Source organism: Ursus arctos, unplaced genomic scaffold, assembly GCF_023065955.2.
Source record: "Ursus arctos isolate Adak ecotype North America unplaced genomic scaffold, UrsArc2.0 scaffold_16, whole genome shotgun sequence".
In the NCBI taxonomy this organism is placed as follows: Eukaryota; Metazoa; Chordata; class Mammalia; order Carnivora; family Ursidae; genus Ursus; species Ursus arctos.
This window is the reverse complement of record NW_026622830.1, coordinates 58,452,232-58,470,489: the sequence shown is the minus strand read 5'-3', so window position 1 is coordinate 58,470,489 and position 18,258 is coordinate 58,452,232. Positions and strand designations below refer to the sequence as shown.

Here is an 18,258-nt window from a genome sequence, read left to right as displayed (position 1 = left end):
CGGGCCTGGAGTTTTGTTATTTGGAAGGTTGTTTATCACTGACTCAATCTCTTCATAATTAATTGGCCTGTTTAAAAAATCAATTTCTTCCTGTTTCAATCTTGGTAGTTAATAGGTTTCCAGGAAGGCCTCCATCTCTTCCAGATTGCTTAATTTATTGGCATAAAGCTGTTGATAAAAGTTTCTAATAATCCTTCCAATTTCATTGTTGTTGGTTGTGACCTCTCCTTTTTCATTCATAATTTTATTCATTTGGCTCCTTTTCTATTCTTTTGGATAAGTCTTGCCAGTGGTCTGTCAATTTTATTGATTCTCTCAAAGAACCAGCTTCTAGTTCTGTTGATCTGCTCTACTGTACTCCTGGTTTCTAATTCATTGATTTCTGCTCTAATCTTGGTCAGCTGCTTCCTCGTGCATGGATTAGGCCTGTCCCTCTGTTGCTGTTCCAGTTTCTTGAGGTGAGAATATAAAAACTGCATTTTAGATTTTTCTATTCTTCTGAGTGAGGCTTGGATGGCTATGTATTTCCCCCTTAGGACTGCCTTTGCAGTGTCCCATAGGTTTTGGACCGTTGTGTTTTCATTCTCGTTGGTCTCCATAAATTGTTTAAATTGATTTTTGATTTCCTGGTTTATCGAATCATTCCTGAGCAGGATGGTTCTTAGTCTCCAAGTGTTTGAGTTTCTTCCAAATTTTTCTTTGCGGTTGAGTTCCAATTTCAAAACGTTGTGGTCTGAGAATATGCAGGGAATAATTTCAGTCTTTTGGTATCGGTTGAGACCTGTTTTGTGTCCCAGAACATGGTCTGTTCTTGAGAATGTTCCATGGGCATTAGAATAGAATGAGTATTCTTTGGTTCTGGGGTGTAGTGTTCTATATATATCTATGATGTCCAAATCGTTGAGTATGGCATTCAAAGCTCTTGTTTCTTTCCTGATTTCTTGCTTAGGTGATCTGTCTATTGCTGATAGTGGAGTGTTGAGGTCTCCTACTATTAGTGTATTTTTATCTATATGTCTCTTTATTGTGGTTAAGAGTTGGCTTGTGTATCTTGCTGCTCCCCTGTTGGGGGCATATATATTTATAATTGTCATATCCACTTGTTGCATACATCCTTTAAGAATAATATAGTGCCCTTCTGTGTCTCTAACTATAGTCTTTAGTTTAAAATTCTATCTGTCTGATATGAGAATTGCTACCCCAGCTTTCTTTTGAGGTCCATTGGCATGAAAGATGGTATTCCATCCCTTTACTTTCAGTCTGAATGTATCTTTAGGTTCAAAATGAGTCTCTTTTAGACAGCAAATGGATGGGTCATGTCTTTTTATCCAATCTGCAACCCTGTGGCGTTTATGGGAGCATTTAGGCCATTTACATTGAGCCTGATTATTGAGAGATATGATTTTAGTGATGCCATGTTGCCAGTAAAGTCTTTGTTTCTATCGGTTGTGACTTTCTGTTCTGTATCACTCTTGGGGCCTTTTTACCTTTATAGAACCCCCCTTAGGATCTCGTGTAGGGCTAGTTTCACGGTTACGAAATTGGTCAATGACTGGCGATTCTGGAAGGTCTTTATTTCTCCATCAATTCTGAATGACAGCCTTGCTGGATAAAGGATCCTTGGCTGCATGTTTTTCTCTGAAAGAGCTTTAAAAATGCCCCCCCCAACCCTTTCTCTCATTCCAGGTCTGTGTAGACAGTTCTGACGTAATTGTGATACCTTTGCCTTGGTATGTGAGAAATTTCTTTGCCCTGGCCGCTTTGAATACTGTATCCTTGGATCTAATATTTGCGAAATGCACTATGATGTGACGTGGTTTAGGTTTGTCATGGTTGAGCTTGGGATGGGTTCTCTCTGCCTCTTGGACACAAATGTTTGTTTTCCTTGCTAGATTAGGGAAGTTTTCAGCTACAATTTTTGCTTTTCTCCACCCCCTCGGGGATGCCGATGATTCTGACATTGGAACGTTTCGAGTAAGTAATCTCCCGTAACTTACATTCCTGAGCGTGGATTTTTTTGAGTCCAGATTCTGTTTTCACTTTTTCTTCTACTAACCCATCCTCCAATTCGCTGATAACGTTCTTCTGCCTCATTCACCCTGGTCGTCAGAGCCCCTAGTTTTGACTGCATTTAGCTCATAGAAGTTTTAATTTCTGTCAGATTCGCTCTCATTTCCACCCTTAGAGATTCTATATTCTCATTAACATTTTTGTTAATACTTTCTTCAAGTCTACACATCATCTTGACCATTGTTCCTCTGAATTCCAGTTCTGATAATTTGGTTATATCCATATCCATTAGTTCTGTGGCAGAGGCCACAGACTCATTGTCTTTTCTTTGGTGGGGGGGGATTTCTCCTTCTCGTCATTCTGATGAGGAGAGGTTGCGGGGTTGGTCAGACCCCAAATTACTGACCGGGACCCAGGCCGTTTGCCCTTGTTTTATAGGGATCTTAGGGACGTGGGCTTCTTGATTTTTCAGCCTGCCTTCTGGGGGAGGGGCCAGCTGCGCTGATACTCAGGCAACCCTGTTTGGGTAGAGTCTCCGTGTCCCCTGTGAGGGGGGATGGGGATGGGCACACTGTGAGCTGGTATTTTCAGGCTTTTGTTCTCTGGAGGCTTTCCCTGGCAGTTTGCTGTGCCTCTTCTGAGAGTCAGAGCAGCAGTGGCCGAATCTCAGCCTCTGTCTCAGAACAGAGGGATCGTGGACCGTTCTTCACTGATGTTCTTGCCACTTTAACTCTGTTTCTGTTGGCGCTGCTCAACCCTACAGCGTCCAGGGATGTGCGCCCCACACCCAGCGTCCCAGCCCTCACTTCCAGGGCCGGGGCATCTCTGTCCTTTGTGTTTCTAACACCGCCAGCCACCAGCGCCCGCCCCCCCCCCCGCCCCCCGCGCTCCCGGAGCTCCCGGTCTCAGTCTGGTTCCAGTGAGCACACCAGAGTTCAGTTTCAGTCTGGTGGCGCGCGTTCCCGGCTCAGGGTCTCAGTCTGCTCTCTCGCGGGTGCTGGTCCGCGAGTCCGCCCGCTCCCCTGTGCAGGTGGCTACCGCTTCCTGGCGCCCAAACGCGGCAGCTCCCTCCCCCTTGCGTTTATCTGTGCATGGTTTCACGGCTCCCCACTTCGTACCTCAATACTCAGCCCTGGAGATGTTCATTTGTAGAGATCCAGATGTATCTTCCTGGGTCTCAGGCTGATTCCGTGGATGTTCAGGCTGGTCTGGTACCTATCCAACTCGACTCAGGGGACCGGCTGAAAAAGGGGTCCCCTACTCCTCCGCCATCTTAACTCCTCCTCTAATTATAGTTTTTAATATTATTGAACAGTGCTGTGATATCTGTACATAGAAGGTGCTGTGATGGGTACCTATGTGCATATTTAAATTTTCCTCCTATTTCTCTAGGTTGGTTCCTATATGGGAAATTATAAGGCTAAAGAATATAGACTTATTTAAGTCCAAGTTGCTTATTGAACTGTCTGAATTTATGCTCTGACCAGTGATGTTTCAATGTGCTCATTACACTGTTCATTTAAAAACCACTTTGCTGACTTAGGAGAAAAACGGCATCCCAATTTTGTTCAATTTGTAGTTCTTTGCTTGGTAGTGAGATTGATAGTTTTTTTTGTATTTCTTCTGTGAATTATTTTATTTATACCTTTAGTTCACTTTTATATTGGAATTTGGGTGATTTTCTAATCAATAGTATGAGATCCATAGACACTAGAAATAGAAACATTTGGTCTATTGGATTAATTGCAGGTATTTCTCTTTCCTATCATTAGACTTTAAACTTATTTCCTGGGCTTTTATGAAACTTGCCCACGTGTATTTCTGGTTTGTAAAAATGACTCCAATGTTTGCATTTGATTCCTTACCAGCTCCAGAACTTATTCTGATAGAAATGGCCTACTTTTACAAGGAAATTACATTAACAACTATTTCACTAAGTACGTTAGGTAAAGAACACTAGAATTTTTCTTTTTTAAACTGATAACTAATGTTGTACTTTGTCCAAAACTGGAAACAGAAGGGCCCACACATGCTCTTTGTTTCCTCAGAACTGTAGATTCATGTTTTGGAAAACGACTGACCAAAAAGCCTTCGGAAAGCTTAAGTGTTCCTTCAAAACTATCGTGGGATCGTGGAAAGGCTTGTTTGTCCCTTGGGGTAAGTAGAGACCACCTAATGCTCTAGTCTGGGAGTTTTCTGTGGGTGTGGGAAAACTCAAGCACGGAAGCTTTCCACGTGTCCTGGCTTAGTGATAATTCTGGAAGGTTGGGGACTAGAGGAAGCCCCTTTTTATCAGGCGATAGTCTAATACAGGAATGTTTGCCCTCTTGAATGAAGCGATGATCTATTTGTGCAGAAGAGGAAGCATCAGGCACGGTGGTCTCATGGTTGCTACTCAGCTGTGGTGGGTTTTAGGTGTTCAGCATGAACGTAAAATTTAAAATGTTCCTCACACAAAAAGATTCCCCAGCTCACCAAATTGAAAGTAGTTCATTGATATCAGTAAATTAATGGTGACATTTAAGTAGTTCATGAGGAGCTGGCCTTCCTCCATCATTTTGTTCTAATACTGTAGTGGCTTTTGTGGGATGTTTTTGTTTCCTCTGTGGACATTCCCTGTAGTTGTCATGATGGCTCAGCCTGCAAAACAAAGCAAAAAACACAAAACACAAAACAAAAACAGAGAGAGAAAGCAGAATGCAACTGAGTGCCAGGGAGGCCTGGATGCATGTCAGCCTTGATCCCTGAAGCCAACTCCACAGCTGGACGTCCTGGTTGCATGACATAAAAAATTCCCTTTTCTTTCTTCCACTAGCTTGATTTGGCTTCTTCAGAGTTACATTGGAAAAAGTCTTCTCTGATGCTGTTCTGCTGTTGTACTCCAAATATACTTCTGGCGAGTTTCAATCTTCCTTACAATTCAATACCAGTTTTATCTCATTGTTTTACCTTGGGGTTGTTGAAAGTGGGATTTTTAAAAATAACATATTGAACAATACATCTGAAACTAATGATGGACTCTAAGTTGGTTAATTGTTTTAAAAAAAATAAGATAAAATAACTTTTTGTTTTCCATACAACAAAATGCACAATTCTTATATCCAGGTCAAGGATCTGTGACACATGTGTGCACCTGTGTAACAACTGCTCAGAACAATGCAGAATCTTTCCGTTTCACCTGGGAGAGGTCTCACACTTTTCGAGACAATCTTCACGCCCTACATGCAGAACCAAGTTGTGATTTCTGTAACTAGAAATCGGTTTTCCCTGTTCTAGAACTTTGTATAAATGGAATCGTAGAATATGTATTCTTTTGTGTCTGGCTGCTTTCACTCAACAGAAGGTTTCTGAGGTTCACCCATGTCCTTGCATGAACCAGAAGTTCTTTCCTCTTTATTGCTGAGTAGTGCTCCGTGGTATCAATGGGCAATTTATCCATCCTTTTTACTGTTGCAATCTGCGTTCTTTCAGAGATCAGATGTTTTTTTCATATTCACGGCACACAAAACTCAGGGGCCCAGCGTGACTCCCATAATATCACAGACAGGAAGACCCACATGTCAAGATCTGGTTTCTCAAATAGATGCTCATCAGAGAGCGTGGACACGATAAATATACCACAGAAGAGCACGACAAACCATAAAGAGGACAGTCTTGTCTGCCTGAAACAGGCAGATGGAGTTCGTCCAACACACATCTGCTAGTGTCCGTTATACTCCAGCCACTCTTGACAGCAGTAAATAAAACGACACCCTGGCCACCGCGGAACTCACGCTACCAGAGGTGCTTTTGTTATGGAGAGCTGTCTGCACATGCTTGCACTTGAACAAGACCATTCTGGTGTGCAGGAGGGCCAGGCACTCCTTTAGTTTGGGGGACCTGGGAAGGCCCCCCAAGGTGGTGATGCTAAAGAGGAGGTGGGACAGCAGAAGGCAGCTGTGTGCAGAGCAAGGACTGCCTTTCTCCCAAGATGACAGCAAGGGTAAAACCATGAGGTGGGAACATTCTAGGGAAAGAAAACCAGTATGGACTAAGTGGGGCAGATGAGGGAGAGAGTGCAGCGAAAAGCCTCTGAGGGGTTAGGGTATGACAAACATGCAGGACTCTACAGGCATCTATGGCGTTTACTACCCAGAAGCTCCTCATGAGCAGAAGGAAGCATCCCCGGAGATGCAGCCTACCTGGTGGGCCGTGGACCCTTTCCTGTCTCCAGCGCCCTCTCTCCCCCGCTCCCCTGGCCTCTTCTTCACAGGCCCATTTGGGATGAACCCAAGATGCTGGCAGTGCCTTTGTGTTAACACCCCCACAGAGCACTCTCCAGACCTGGCTCGGCTCTCTCTCCACCTCTGCTCTGTCTACTCCTGGTGACCTCAGGCTGAGTGCTTCAGGGAAACTGCCCTTTACCTGCACTCAAGAGTCTGACTTGGAAAAATGATGCAATTTCGGTCCTGTGCAGGTTGGCGCTTGCAAGGCCCCAAAAGAGGGTAAGTCCACCCTAAACCGTGTTGCCTTGACACCTCCCCACTGGCCCATCTCCTATCTGTTGCCCCATGCTGGGATTTCACCCAGGATGCCTTCACTGCTATGAATCACACTTGGTCATGTTAAGAGACTGGTGATTTTGCTAGAGAAAAAGTACCATTGGAACCTAGGTTCTTAAAGCATTTTATTTACAGCGTCTGTTCCAGTGGCTTCTCACTTAGCTTTTCTTGTCTCTTTGCTCTAAAGTAGAAAAGTCTGGATCAGGGGTGCCTGGGTGGCGCAGTTGTTAAGCGTTTGCCTTCAGCTCAGGGCGTGATCCTGTCGTTTCAAGATCGAGCCCCACATCAGGCTCCTCCACTAGGAGCCTGCTTCTTCCTCTCCCACTCCCCTGCTTGTGTTCCCTCTCTCGCTGGCTGTCTCTCTGTCTAATAAATAAATAAATAAATCTTTAAAAAAAAAAAGAAAAAAGTCTGTATCATTTCTAATTCCAAACCACACAAGGACAACTGATAATTTTGTCTTTTTCTTTGGGCGCGAAAGGACATATCTTACCTCCTTTTTCTAACTTACTTGATCTTCAGATGGTCCCTGCGTCTGCGTCAGAGGCAGAGCCTTTAAATATATAAAATCCTTGCCCCATAAGTCATTTGCAACTGTTAGCTAACACTTCAGAAGAAGCTTGGTAACTAGGAGAAATGGGATTCTTGCATGCACTGCCCATAATCTACAGAAGGACCTTGATTAAGGACTTCTGTTTCCCCCGAGAAAAGCAATCATTAACGTCTCTGGCTTCACAAAATGATCTGAGTTAAAAACCTTGGCTCTACCATTCCATAGCTGTGTGACCATTTGCAAGTTACCTGCCCACTCTGAGCCTCAGAATGGCAAAGGAATCAAAAAGGTAAAGTGAAGAACCAGACCGGTTGGGGTCAAAAACCAGTCTAATACTTAGTAGCTGTGCAACTTTAGGCAAGTTACTTACCTCAGCCCCCTCATCTGTACAATAGGGATACTAGTAATCTCTACCTCCTAACAATACTGTGTGGATTAAACGAGATAATGAAAGCACACACACATACACACACATACACACACACACTTAGTGCTTCATACATATTATGTGCTTAATGAATCTGAGCTATTTGTATTTTTAAAGTATTATTTCTTTTGGGTGAGTAAGATAAACTATTGACGGCCTGATATCTGCTAGTATAGACATGCCTTCAGATCTCATTAATATTTTAAAAATACTTTGAAATCTCTGAACTGAGGGGACACTCAGAAAGGGGAAGATTTCATTCTTCAGGGTATCACCTCTAAACAGCAGCAGGCGTTGCCTTGATTAGGTAATCAGTGTCCGCCAAACAGCTGAATCATAGCCCCGATTCCTCCTAACGGAAACTCACATGGTCATTGTGCTCACTTTCTATTTTTGAAATATACCTTCATGGATGGAATTTTTGGTGAGGAAGTGAGGAAAAGCCAGGGTTATTTAATTTGGAAACCTTGTGTGCGATCACATCAATTTGGCAAAAATAATTTTTTTGCTCAGAGTTAACTGATTAGAGGTGGGAGAGGAATAATAGCCACTTTATCTAATTCTGAGCAAGAATAAAGAAGTGAAAAGGAATGAAATAAGCCAAATCAACCTGCTATTATTCTAATCAAGTAAGACAGAGCAAGCCAAATCCTGAGTCACCGTCCTGGCCAACTATTTTTATTGACTTGAAATCACAAAGGATGAAAGCCTGAAATGACCTAGATCACTTTTCTCACAAAGCTGCTTGGTTTCAGTGCCCAGTGCATGAAGCATATCCTGGAATTCCCCGACAAGTGAGGACTGTTTACTTAAGTTGATATTCTGGAAATGGACCTTTTAAGAAGTTGGGAGACAGAGAAAAAACCTAGAGAAAACTTTTGTCAGCCACAGATTAAATAATTTTGTTTTGCAGACTTTGCACGGGACTGATTCTTTAGTGCATGTTTCTTGGATCCAAGAGTAATGATAGTGTGTTTGAGAGAAAATTTTAACACATCATGACAACAAAGTGAAGACAGAAAATGGTGTTTCTTGGCTGATTCAAAGCCAGAGTAGATTCATATATTTTAAAATATGAACAATGTATTTTGGACGCACAAAGACATAGCAATGATGAGACAAATGCCCATTGAACAATTGCGTTCCTTCCAAGGAACTTGCTGTCACTATGCCCACCACCAGAGGGGACCACCATTGTGGATTTGGTGTCTTCCACCCAACAAGCCCACTCACATATACATGTCGTAGAGATCCTCTGTGTGCACACATATACACACACATACGTTGGGGTGAGGCACAGACAGGCACGTTACATGGTAAAGAGTAGGGACTGTCTTTCCTCAGCTTTGCAATTTGCCTGCCTCTGGCCCCCAGGCTAAGGTCTCAACTTACAGGTCCCATAGATGGCTGGAGCCATCCTTCCCTCCAACTGCCTGTCTGTCTACCTGTCGCCTACTTAGGAGCCCGAGGGTTTGTCTTGCTTGAATCTCATGAACTTAATTCACTTCCATTTAGCTTTTCATAACAGTTCCTAGTTTGCTGAATTCAACATTGGCAAAGATCAACTGTGCAAACCCTAGGTATTATTCTGCTAAAACCTTAGCTCATTATTTTGACTGTGTTCTCTTATGAGGCTGTGTGCTAGCTTGGGATGAAACACAGATCTGAGAGCAAGTAGTTGATTTGGTGGCGGGGTGGGGGGAGTATCCCAGGAAACATAGGCAGGGGAGTGGGGAAGTGAGACAGGGCGGGTTAGGTAACCCAATAGGGTGCATTATCAAGCAGGGAACCAGTACATTCTTCAGAGTTATTCTACTCCAAAGGTGAGGGAACTGGGATCTTTATCCATCAACTGTTGGTATGTCACGGGTGCTTCTGAAAGCAACAGCTCTCTGGCATGTCCATGGCATGGATGAAATATGCTCCCATGATGAAAAAAAGGCTTTCAGGCAGAGAGTCACAGTGTTTCACAGGAAGTGGCCTTCGGGTGTAGAGGTAAGTGCAGGGGCAGTTGGGTAGAGCACCTAGAACATCTGCTCCGCTCTTGAGTGAAGATTACCAGAGGAAGTCTTATATTTGCCAGTATTTTCCAACCAAGTTCCAACTTCTCCTCTCGTCTCCCAGAGCCAGTTAAATACAAGCTACTGTTTCCTAAGCGTTCACTTTCCAAAGCAAGAATCATACACACCCTACAAATATTGCATTGAATGCCACACTTTTATTGGAAAAGTTCCTTTGCATGGGGATATTGGACACATTTCCAGGGGTCAGGGTTTCTAGAAGGTGGGGACTCTCTCATCAGGAACTCCTCTAATGTAGCTCTTATAGCTAAAGAAATGTTCACAGGGGAGGACTGCTAAAATCTGAGTTTATCAGTGGGATCACCACGAGTTTGGTCTCTGGAGTTTGGCTATTCAGGTCCAGAAACTCAGTGTTATCATGTCTGCTTGTGGTTTTCAGGCTCTGAGTAGCTAGCCCATACCAAACAACCCAATTCATAACAGACTTTATAAAAAGTCAGGCACAGTCAGAGCATTGGGAATTGGTAGTTCTTAAATGATATGCTGTACCTTCCAACAGTTTTCCCCTTGGTCACCATTAGACTTACGACAGGTGCACTGTCTCCCCACCTCCACCTTGGAAGTCCTAGATAAACACTGGCCATATCCTACTATCTTACTTGCCTTTTAATCAATCATCCAAGTCCCTCTTACTTTGTAGTAGGGAAAGTGTACTATAGCTAAGTCTATTCTACTGTTCTCATCCCAGCAATTCCTTCCTAAAAATACACCTGGGTCTTGTAACAGAGACTTGGAAAAGCCACTAGTACCACCATCAGCACTTTTATTCCCTACCCCTCAGGACAGCCTCCTTCCCCAGACTCCAAAGTCCAGTGGTCTCTATGTGTTTTCAAAAAGGCAGGGGACATTGAAGGGTGGTCACCAAAGGGTAGTCATGAGAATAACCAGGTGGAAATACGAATTCCTTTAAAGTTTGTGGAGAGCAAGATGGAGTCACTCATGTTGAGCAATACCTTATTTCAGGCAGTGATGCCAGCAACCAAGGGCATTGCAGCTAAGACCAGATATTGTCAAGATATTGCCAAAACCGGCAACAGCTAGAACTGACACCCAGCAGAACCAGAGGACATCTGCAAAGGCCCAAGACTCATTAAATCCTAAAAACGGAGGATTTTTGCAGCAAACTATCTAGATGCTGACCCTTTCATATCTGACCACATCACAAAGGCAGCTGCGCCCAAATGCTCCGCCCGATGGATCTCCGAACATCACAGATCTTCCACTACCTGAACATAATAAACAGCACGTGCCAAGAGCTGACCCGCGCCAGTCCGAGGCCTTATCTCACAGAACTGACTTCGTGTTTGGTTCGTTAACTTCCAATTCCCCTGTTCTGTCTTGTTTGTTGTGCGACTTGTCTTATGCTTTGCTTTGTGTGACGTGTAAGACGCCAAGTTAACATGTAATGAAATGTCATTAGTTTGGAATCTTGAGCCCGCTTTATCATTATTGTCACCTTGCTTTATGACGGAATGAAGCGGGCATTGGGGAGAGACAGAACTTGCGTGTGCGCCGTCATAGCGTGCTCACAACCACGTTGCAAAAGGACTGAGGATCATGCCTAGCAGCAGTCACTCCTTGTTGAAGAGGCAGGCTTCCTCTGCTTCAGTGACCCAGGGCTTAATAATGCTGCCTCATCAGACCCGAGAGCTCCTTCAAAAGGCTCCCTTTTCCATTGTCAAGGTTGATATTTACAAAATAACTTCCATGGTAGATTAATGGTCATAATTCTTTTTGTGTGTGTGTACTGATTTATTGTCCACAAAGATGGAAGTGAGGGAAAAGGGGGAGACAGGAGGGGACCTACTCTCCCACTGGAACTCTGGGGCCCACTGAGGCTCCATTACTGGGGATTTCAGGGTGCCTAGCCATTGCAAATTCTTTCCCCATCAGAGGTCCCTGAAAGAGCCCCGTACGCCTGCTCCAGACCTGTTCATGCACACTAGTCCTCACACAGACACACACACACGGAGGCAATAAATATGTTCCATACCAAAAGTGCTCCCAGCCTGACATTTCAGGTGGGGCCCCGAAAGGGAGGTCTTGTAAGTGCTCAGTTTCTTCGGGGATGTGGAGGAAGAACTGGGGAGGGGAAGGGCCAGACTCTGCTATCTCCATTTCCTGGTTTGAGGCAATTGGGGTTTTCCCTGGAAGAGAGGGTGGGGAAACCAGCCATTTTTCTAAAGGCCCTGGGCTGCCCTTATCCAGCCAGAGCCCAGGATAGGGGCTTTCCCCCACCCTGCCTCAAATATTCTTGGACCCTCCAGGGGAGGGAGAAGCAGAGTGCTGTGCTTAAAGCTAATACTGATTTGGTTGGCAGCAGCAAGAGGACTGCCTGGGGCAGGGGAGGGGGCAGGAAGGGGGGCGGTGTCTCACCATCCCGGGGTGATGCTCACAGTAACTGGTTTTTCCCTGGCCAAGAAGGAGGGGGCAAGAGAGGCCAGCCCAGCAAGCGGGAGAAGTGCCTTTTAGCTGCATGGGGAGAAGCCCTTGGTACTCAGAAAAGATGGCCCCAACAGCTGGTCCCCAAAGTCCCCAGTCCCTAGCCTTTGCAGCCAGTGCCCCACCACTGAGCACTGGAAAGGAGGAATGATTCTCAGCAATGGGCTGCCTGGTCACTAGGCAACTCTCCAGCAACCGGGACGGTGGCCTTGGCGACCGCTCTGGTCCGCTCTGGTCCCCTCCGTCGCCAGGGCTCGGCCTCAGCAGCCTGGAGCCCAGCCCTTCATGACCGGGGTCTCGCCCCACCCGGCTCAGAGGCACATTGATCTGCTTGGAGAGCTCTCGCTCCAGGTCCAGGATGAGGGTGTCGAAGTCTTTTGAGGTTCAGGTACGGGTTGAAGGGCACCTCGAAGTCGTCGTCGAAGTCCACGGCGCCCGCTGGCTCGCCCACCTCCTCGTCCTCACCCTCGCTGTAGCTGCCCGTCACGTGGTCGTAGTCCGGCCTGGACAGAACATCCTGCCTGCGCGGCAGGATGTCCAGTCCCCAGGCGCTCTAGTCACCCACTTAGCGGTTGTTCGGGGGCTCTCGGGGCCGCCCCGGCCGCGGGGCCGACCCACCACTTCGGGGCGGCGAACGGCAAGTGCAGCGGCGCCTGCCCTTTGGGCCGCAGGCATGGGGCGAGGTCCGGAGGCTCCGGGGGCCTGCGGGGATCTGGCCAGGCCTGCGGCAGGTAGTGCAGCACCTGGATGTGGCGCTTGAAGTCCACTGCGTTGGTGAGGCCCGGGCCGCGCTGCGGATCGGGGCCTGGCGGGCGCCTGGCGCGCAGGCAGCAGCACAGGACCGAACCACATGGCCAGATTCTGCGGGGTCGTGCGGTTGTGGGCGTGGAAGGAGGAGACGAGGCGCAGGTTGTCCAGAAGTGTCAGCGTGGCCCTCTCCACATCATGAAATGTCATTAGTTTGGAATCTTGAGCCCGCTTTATCATTATAGTCACCTTGCTTTATGACTGAATAAAGCGGGTGTTGGGGAGAGACAGAACTTGCGTGTGCGCCGTCATAGCGTGCTCACAACCACGTTGCAAAAGGACTGAGGATCATGCCTAGCAGCAGTCACTCCTTGTTGAAGAGGCAGGCTTCCTCTGCTTCAGTGACCCAGGGGTTAATAATGCTGCCTCCTCAGACCTGAGAGCTCCTTCAAAAGGCTCCCTTTTCCATTGTGAAGGTTGATATTTACAAAATAACTTCCATGGTAGATTGATTAATGGTCATAATTCTTAACCCTTCTCTGTATCTATTCCTTTTGCCCTCCTCCTCTCACTCTTGGCTTAGCCTTGTGAGTTGCTTTGGCCAATAGGATAATGGCAAACATGACAGGCAGGCTTAAAAGTGCTTAAAACGGCTTGTGCGATTGATTTTGCTCACTTCTGCCCTGTGTCATCACCAGTAGAAGGACATGTCCAGGCTAGTCCCTGGTCCCAGGAAAAGGATGAGGAAAATATGGACCAGAGCAGAGTTACCTCAGTTGTCCCAGGAAAGGCCACCCTAGATCAGCCACGCTAGATCAGCCAAGATAAGGGATCTCAGCCAAGAGCAGCTAAGCCTGACCCAGATTGGATGAACCCCATAGGCCTGTGAGCTGAATAAATGTTTATTGTCGTAGGCCACTGAAGTTCTGTGGTGGGTTGCCACGCAACACTGTGGTGATATAGATAAATGATATGCCCTCTTCCTGACTCTTCTGGAGCTCCATCTATGCTCCTGCCTGCTCACCAGCTGCAAGGAACTAGTTACAAGTCCAGTACATTTTACAGTGCTTCCTGTAATATGGAATGAATCAAAAGTTAATGTCTCAAGTCAATTTCTGTTGACTTGCGTATCTCAGGCTTCCTTGGTGCTTTTCCTATGGATATTCGCTTAATTAATCTGTAAATACCTCCCGATGTCCTTTGTGGAGACAAACTCGGAATTTTCTTTCCTTGTTGCCAGCACCCCAACCCTTGGAGCTGCTTCTTCTGTCTGCCTCGACCTCTGGAAGACCATTCTCCCCCCCTTCTTGTCACCTACATTTCTAATCCTTGGTGAGAAAAACAATCCCTGTCAGGCCAGTCATCTTCGGGGTGGGGGGCAAAAATCTCTTTATCATGTAGAAACAAGGCTTGTTTAGAGTCACAGGGATGAGCCACAGAGAGTCACAAGCTCAAAGAATTTTAGAACCGAAGGATGTTAGAGATAAGCCAGTGGATGCAGTGTGTGGCTTTGTCCAGCTGAGGAGATAAGTCTTCAGGATTTGTTAGTTCCAGATCCTTGGGGCCACCAGCACACACCTTCTCTGTTTCAGTTACTTATTGGCATGTGACAAATCATCTCCAAACTTAGTGGTACACTCCAACACCTTTCCGTTTAACCATTCACAATCCTGTAATTTGGGTAAGGCTTGGCTAAGACAGTTCCTCTCTGCTCTACATGGCTGATAGGTTTGACTAGGGCTCAAGGGTGTCCTTGCAAGATGGCCCCGCTCTCAGGGCTGGGAAGTTGGTGTTAACTATTGGCTTGAAGCTCAGCTGAGGCTGTTAGCCAGGAGCTTCAGTTCCTTTCTAGGTGGTTGCTCCACGTGGCTAGATTAGACATCTCACAGGGTGGCAATCTCCAAATAGTCAAACTTCTTACATGGTGACTGGCTTCTTCCAGTGTGCAAAAATGAAAGCCAGCAGGCGTTTTTAAGGCTTAGAATGGAAACTGGGACCCTGTCACTTCCTCTATGTTCGATTGGTTAAAGAAGATTCCAGAATCAGCTCAGATTCAAGAGGAAACGAAAAATACAGGGGTATAAACACTGGGACTGTGGTTCGTTGAGAACGACCATTGTGAAAGATTAGCCCACTCTCCTTCCAGCTTTTACTAAAAATTGAGCTTCCACTGACCTTTCTAGCCAGCAAATAATGTGGTTAAGGTGAACATTGGCCCAGGAATCAAGACACCTGAACTTCTTACCTAGCTTGACTATTAATTAACTTTAGAGATTTGGAAAAGTGACCTGACTCTGAAGTTTGCCTGGATAAACTCTAAATTAGCCTCTGGTTCTAAAGGCAGTAAAGTCTTGGTAAGTTTTAGTTCCCGGGCAAGCCTTTGCATTCTCCTTCATGAGTCTTTCCCACTCTTTTTGAACTGGTCTATCTTGATCTCCAGCTGCCAGGAGACCAACCAGGTCATTTATTTACTTCTTATGCTCTGCTGATCTAAGTCCTTCTGATTCATCCTTTTGACCTGCTTCTTGTGAGCTGGATGACCTTGGGCCAGCCACACAACTTCTCTTAGTCTAGATGAAATGGGGATGAGAACCCCAGCTTCACGGGCTGTGCTGAGGATTGAATGGGAGAAGGTGCACAAAATTGCTTTGCAATATGGTACTGGGAGGAGATGGCATTGTCCAGCCCCCCTAATGCCACCAGCACATGTTGGATTCAGGTAAATGTTTCCATCCCCAGGTCTGGGGACAACCAACCACTAACCAACTTTGGTTCTTATTTTTCCTTTTTATAATGAGGGAATACACCTGTCAGTCACATTTTACTCTCAACACGTTCTATGACTCCAGGATTTCCTTGCTGATGACACTCGACAATTAGGTGAAATTATTTCGCCTACAGCTATAGTAGGCAATATCCCACCCAGGGCTGAGGTGGAGCAGGGCAGAATTATACAAAGGTAAAGTAAACGAGGGGCTTCTCTTAATACTTTCTGAAAGTTAAAAATAAAAACAGCTTCATATTTATTTTGTAAGCTGTCATCTTTGGAGAGTTTACCCAACCAGATAGTGAGCACCTCAGGAACAGGGATCTTGTCCTTTTTTTTTTTTTTTTTAATCTCTATCTATTCAGTGAATAAATGCCCATCAGAAAGAAACTCAGCAAATGCTTTGTAAATAAATGAATGAATGAGAAAAGCCTCAGATTGTGAAAAGGCTCAAAAAAAAAGGGGGCTTATTATTTTGATTGTTAAAATGAATATTTAAGTGACGGAGAAAAATGTCAATTGGCATCTTTTGGATAGATTATTTAAACCAAACCTTTCACACTGCAGGGCGTTACTTTGTTGTTTTGTGACTGTTATAGCGAAATTATTAATTTGATTTATTATAATCTGATTTATAATCAGATATATAATTATGACTATAACTTTTGAGAAGACCCATAAAGTATTCATGGCTTTGGTCTTACAGGAATCAGAGGAAGTAAAATATGCCCTGAAACAAACTGCTGAGTCACACATTATGTCCTTTCCCTTAGCCCGCATTCCTAATCCGGTATCATTGACCACCGGGAAAAGAGCAATATTTCACCTGGTATGATGGCGGCATCAGTGAATATGCCCCTCCTTCCCGAGGAGTACTTGTAACAAATGTGTGAAATAAAGGGTTCTGGGATATTACTTCGACCTGTTTTGATGGTGTTCAGATTCGATTATGTAAAACCACGAGAAACCACAGCTGAGTAAACCTCTCCTATTCAACACATTTAGAAATCAAGTGTGCACAATCTTAGCAAGCAGAATTGCCTTGTTTGTATTTTCTCGGAGTAGAGGAGAAAAGAAAAAAATAATAATCATCATTGAACAACATTTTTGTACCAAGCATTGTGTTCAATTCTTTTTATACTCATTTACTCCTTAGAATAAATAGCCCAACGTGAGTTTTTCTCCATTTTATAGATGAAGAAAACTGAGGCTTGGAGAACTGAGTCAACCCATTTCAGATTACACAGCTAGTAAGGGGGAAGGACTGAGATTCAGAGCCTTTGCTTTTGCTGTCTTCCCATCCTGCTTCTACAGAGTCAAAAGAAATTCACTTGTCTCTTCCAGCTTTGGCATCATCACCTTTTACTCTCATTTGGCCCTCTGTTTTTATAAGGCTACAGGAACATACACCCATTATTGCAACCCCTACATTATGCCGAGTACAACCACAAGCACAAACTTGGGTGGCAACCACACAAAACCACACCAGAATGCTTCTGGTGATCTTCACACAGCCCATTGCATTTTCCCCCTTGCCCCGCCTGTGGTGTGCTCATCTCCTTTCTCCAGTTCAGGTGTCACCTCCTCCAGGAAGCCTTCTCTGATACTCCCCTCATCTCTAGTGCCCAGTCCTCCTGGTATCTCCCAAAATGTCCTGCATGCATTGCTCTTATTACTTATTATTATCTAGTTAGGTGTCCATCTCCCACATTAGACTGTGAGCTCTCTGAGGTCAGGGCTACATCTGGCTTCTCAGCTAGACTATGACTACTCTGGGGATTGAGACTGTATCCTCATTCTATTTGTAACTTCATTGCTGTGTATAAACTAGCACAGAGTAGGGACTCAGTTAAGTCTATTGATTGGATCAAAAAGATTACCAAAAAGGACTTTAAAACATGATAAAAGTGTGGCTCATGGAGGGGTTCTTCAATTCAGAGAAAAGAAGGATAATAAAAACATAGTAAAAAGGATAATATAAAAGGAGGTACTTAGTAATGTTCCCTGTGGCATTTGAATTCTTCAAATGTTTTGGCTACACAGAAACAACATGATTCAATTCTTTGCAATTAGTCACTATGATGATTTTAGTAATTGCATAATTCACACATATCCTATATCTTAAGTGACATCAGTGGTTCCCCAGTTAAAATTTGGGGAAAAAACTATCAAATGTAAGTCTTCCTTAAAGATTTACTGACAGCAGTAAACTGTGTCTTCCATCTTGTACTAAAGTACAGATCTTAATTATAAATCATTTTCATATTCCAGGGCATATGTTAATTTATGTCAAACAAATCATCGCTTATGATTCACTTTGTTCTTGTTTTTGTTATGGTTCACTCTTTACTGTTGTTGTTATTTTAGCTGCTCAGCATCCAAAATCCCTTCCTCCAATAATACGCTCCATTGTGCTTTGGGGGTATGTCCTATCTTTATAGTCTTGGTATACAAGCGAATTAGCTAGAGAGATAGCACCTCAGATTTTCTGACCCAGGGCAGCCAGGTGGGTGGACACATGCGCTAGGCACCCAGCTAAGGCTTAGCCAACCGGACGTTCTTGAGACTTTGAGTTTGAAGATGAGCAGGACGGTGGGAGGTCTTTCCTTGTCACGGAAGCCTTGGTATGCTGACCCATGTGCTCTGCTCTACGACTTGTCCAGGCCTCCCAGAGCTGCCTTGGTATCTAA

At 44.9% G+C, this 18,258-nt stretch overlaps 1 long non-coding RNA gene across 7 annotated transcripts in view; it reads left to right on the top strand.

Annotated features, from left to right (window-relative positions):
• LOC125282093 (uncharacterized) overlaps positions 1-18,258 on the top strand; it is a 99,500-nt gene that overhangs the window by 23,732 nt on the left and 57,510 nt on the right. For 4 of the 7 annotated variants that reach the window (XR_008959630.1, XR_008959633.1, XR_008959631.1 and 1 more), the window contains exons 4-6: positions 4,059-4,167; positions 4,826-6,494; positions 10,576-10,919. This is a non-coding gene — a long non-coding RNA (uncharacterized LOC125282093). Of the gene's footprint in view, positions 1-4,058; positions 4,168-4,825; positions 6,495-6,738; positions 6,961-10,575; positions 10,920-18,258 lie in introns of those variants that run through there. The other 3 variants (XR_008959635.1, XR_008959629.1, XR_008959632.1) reach the window with 2 other exon arrangements.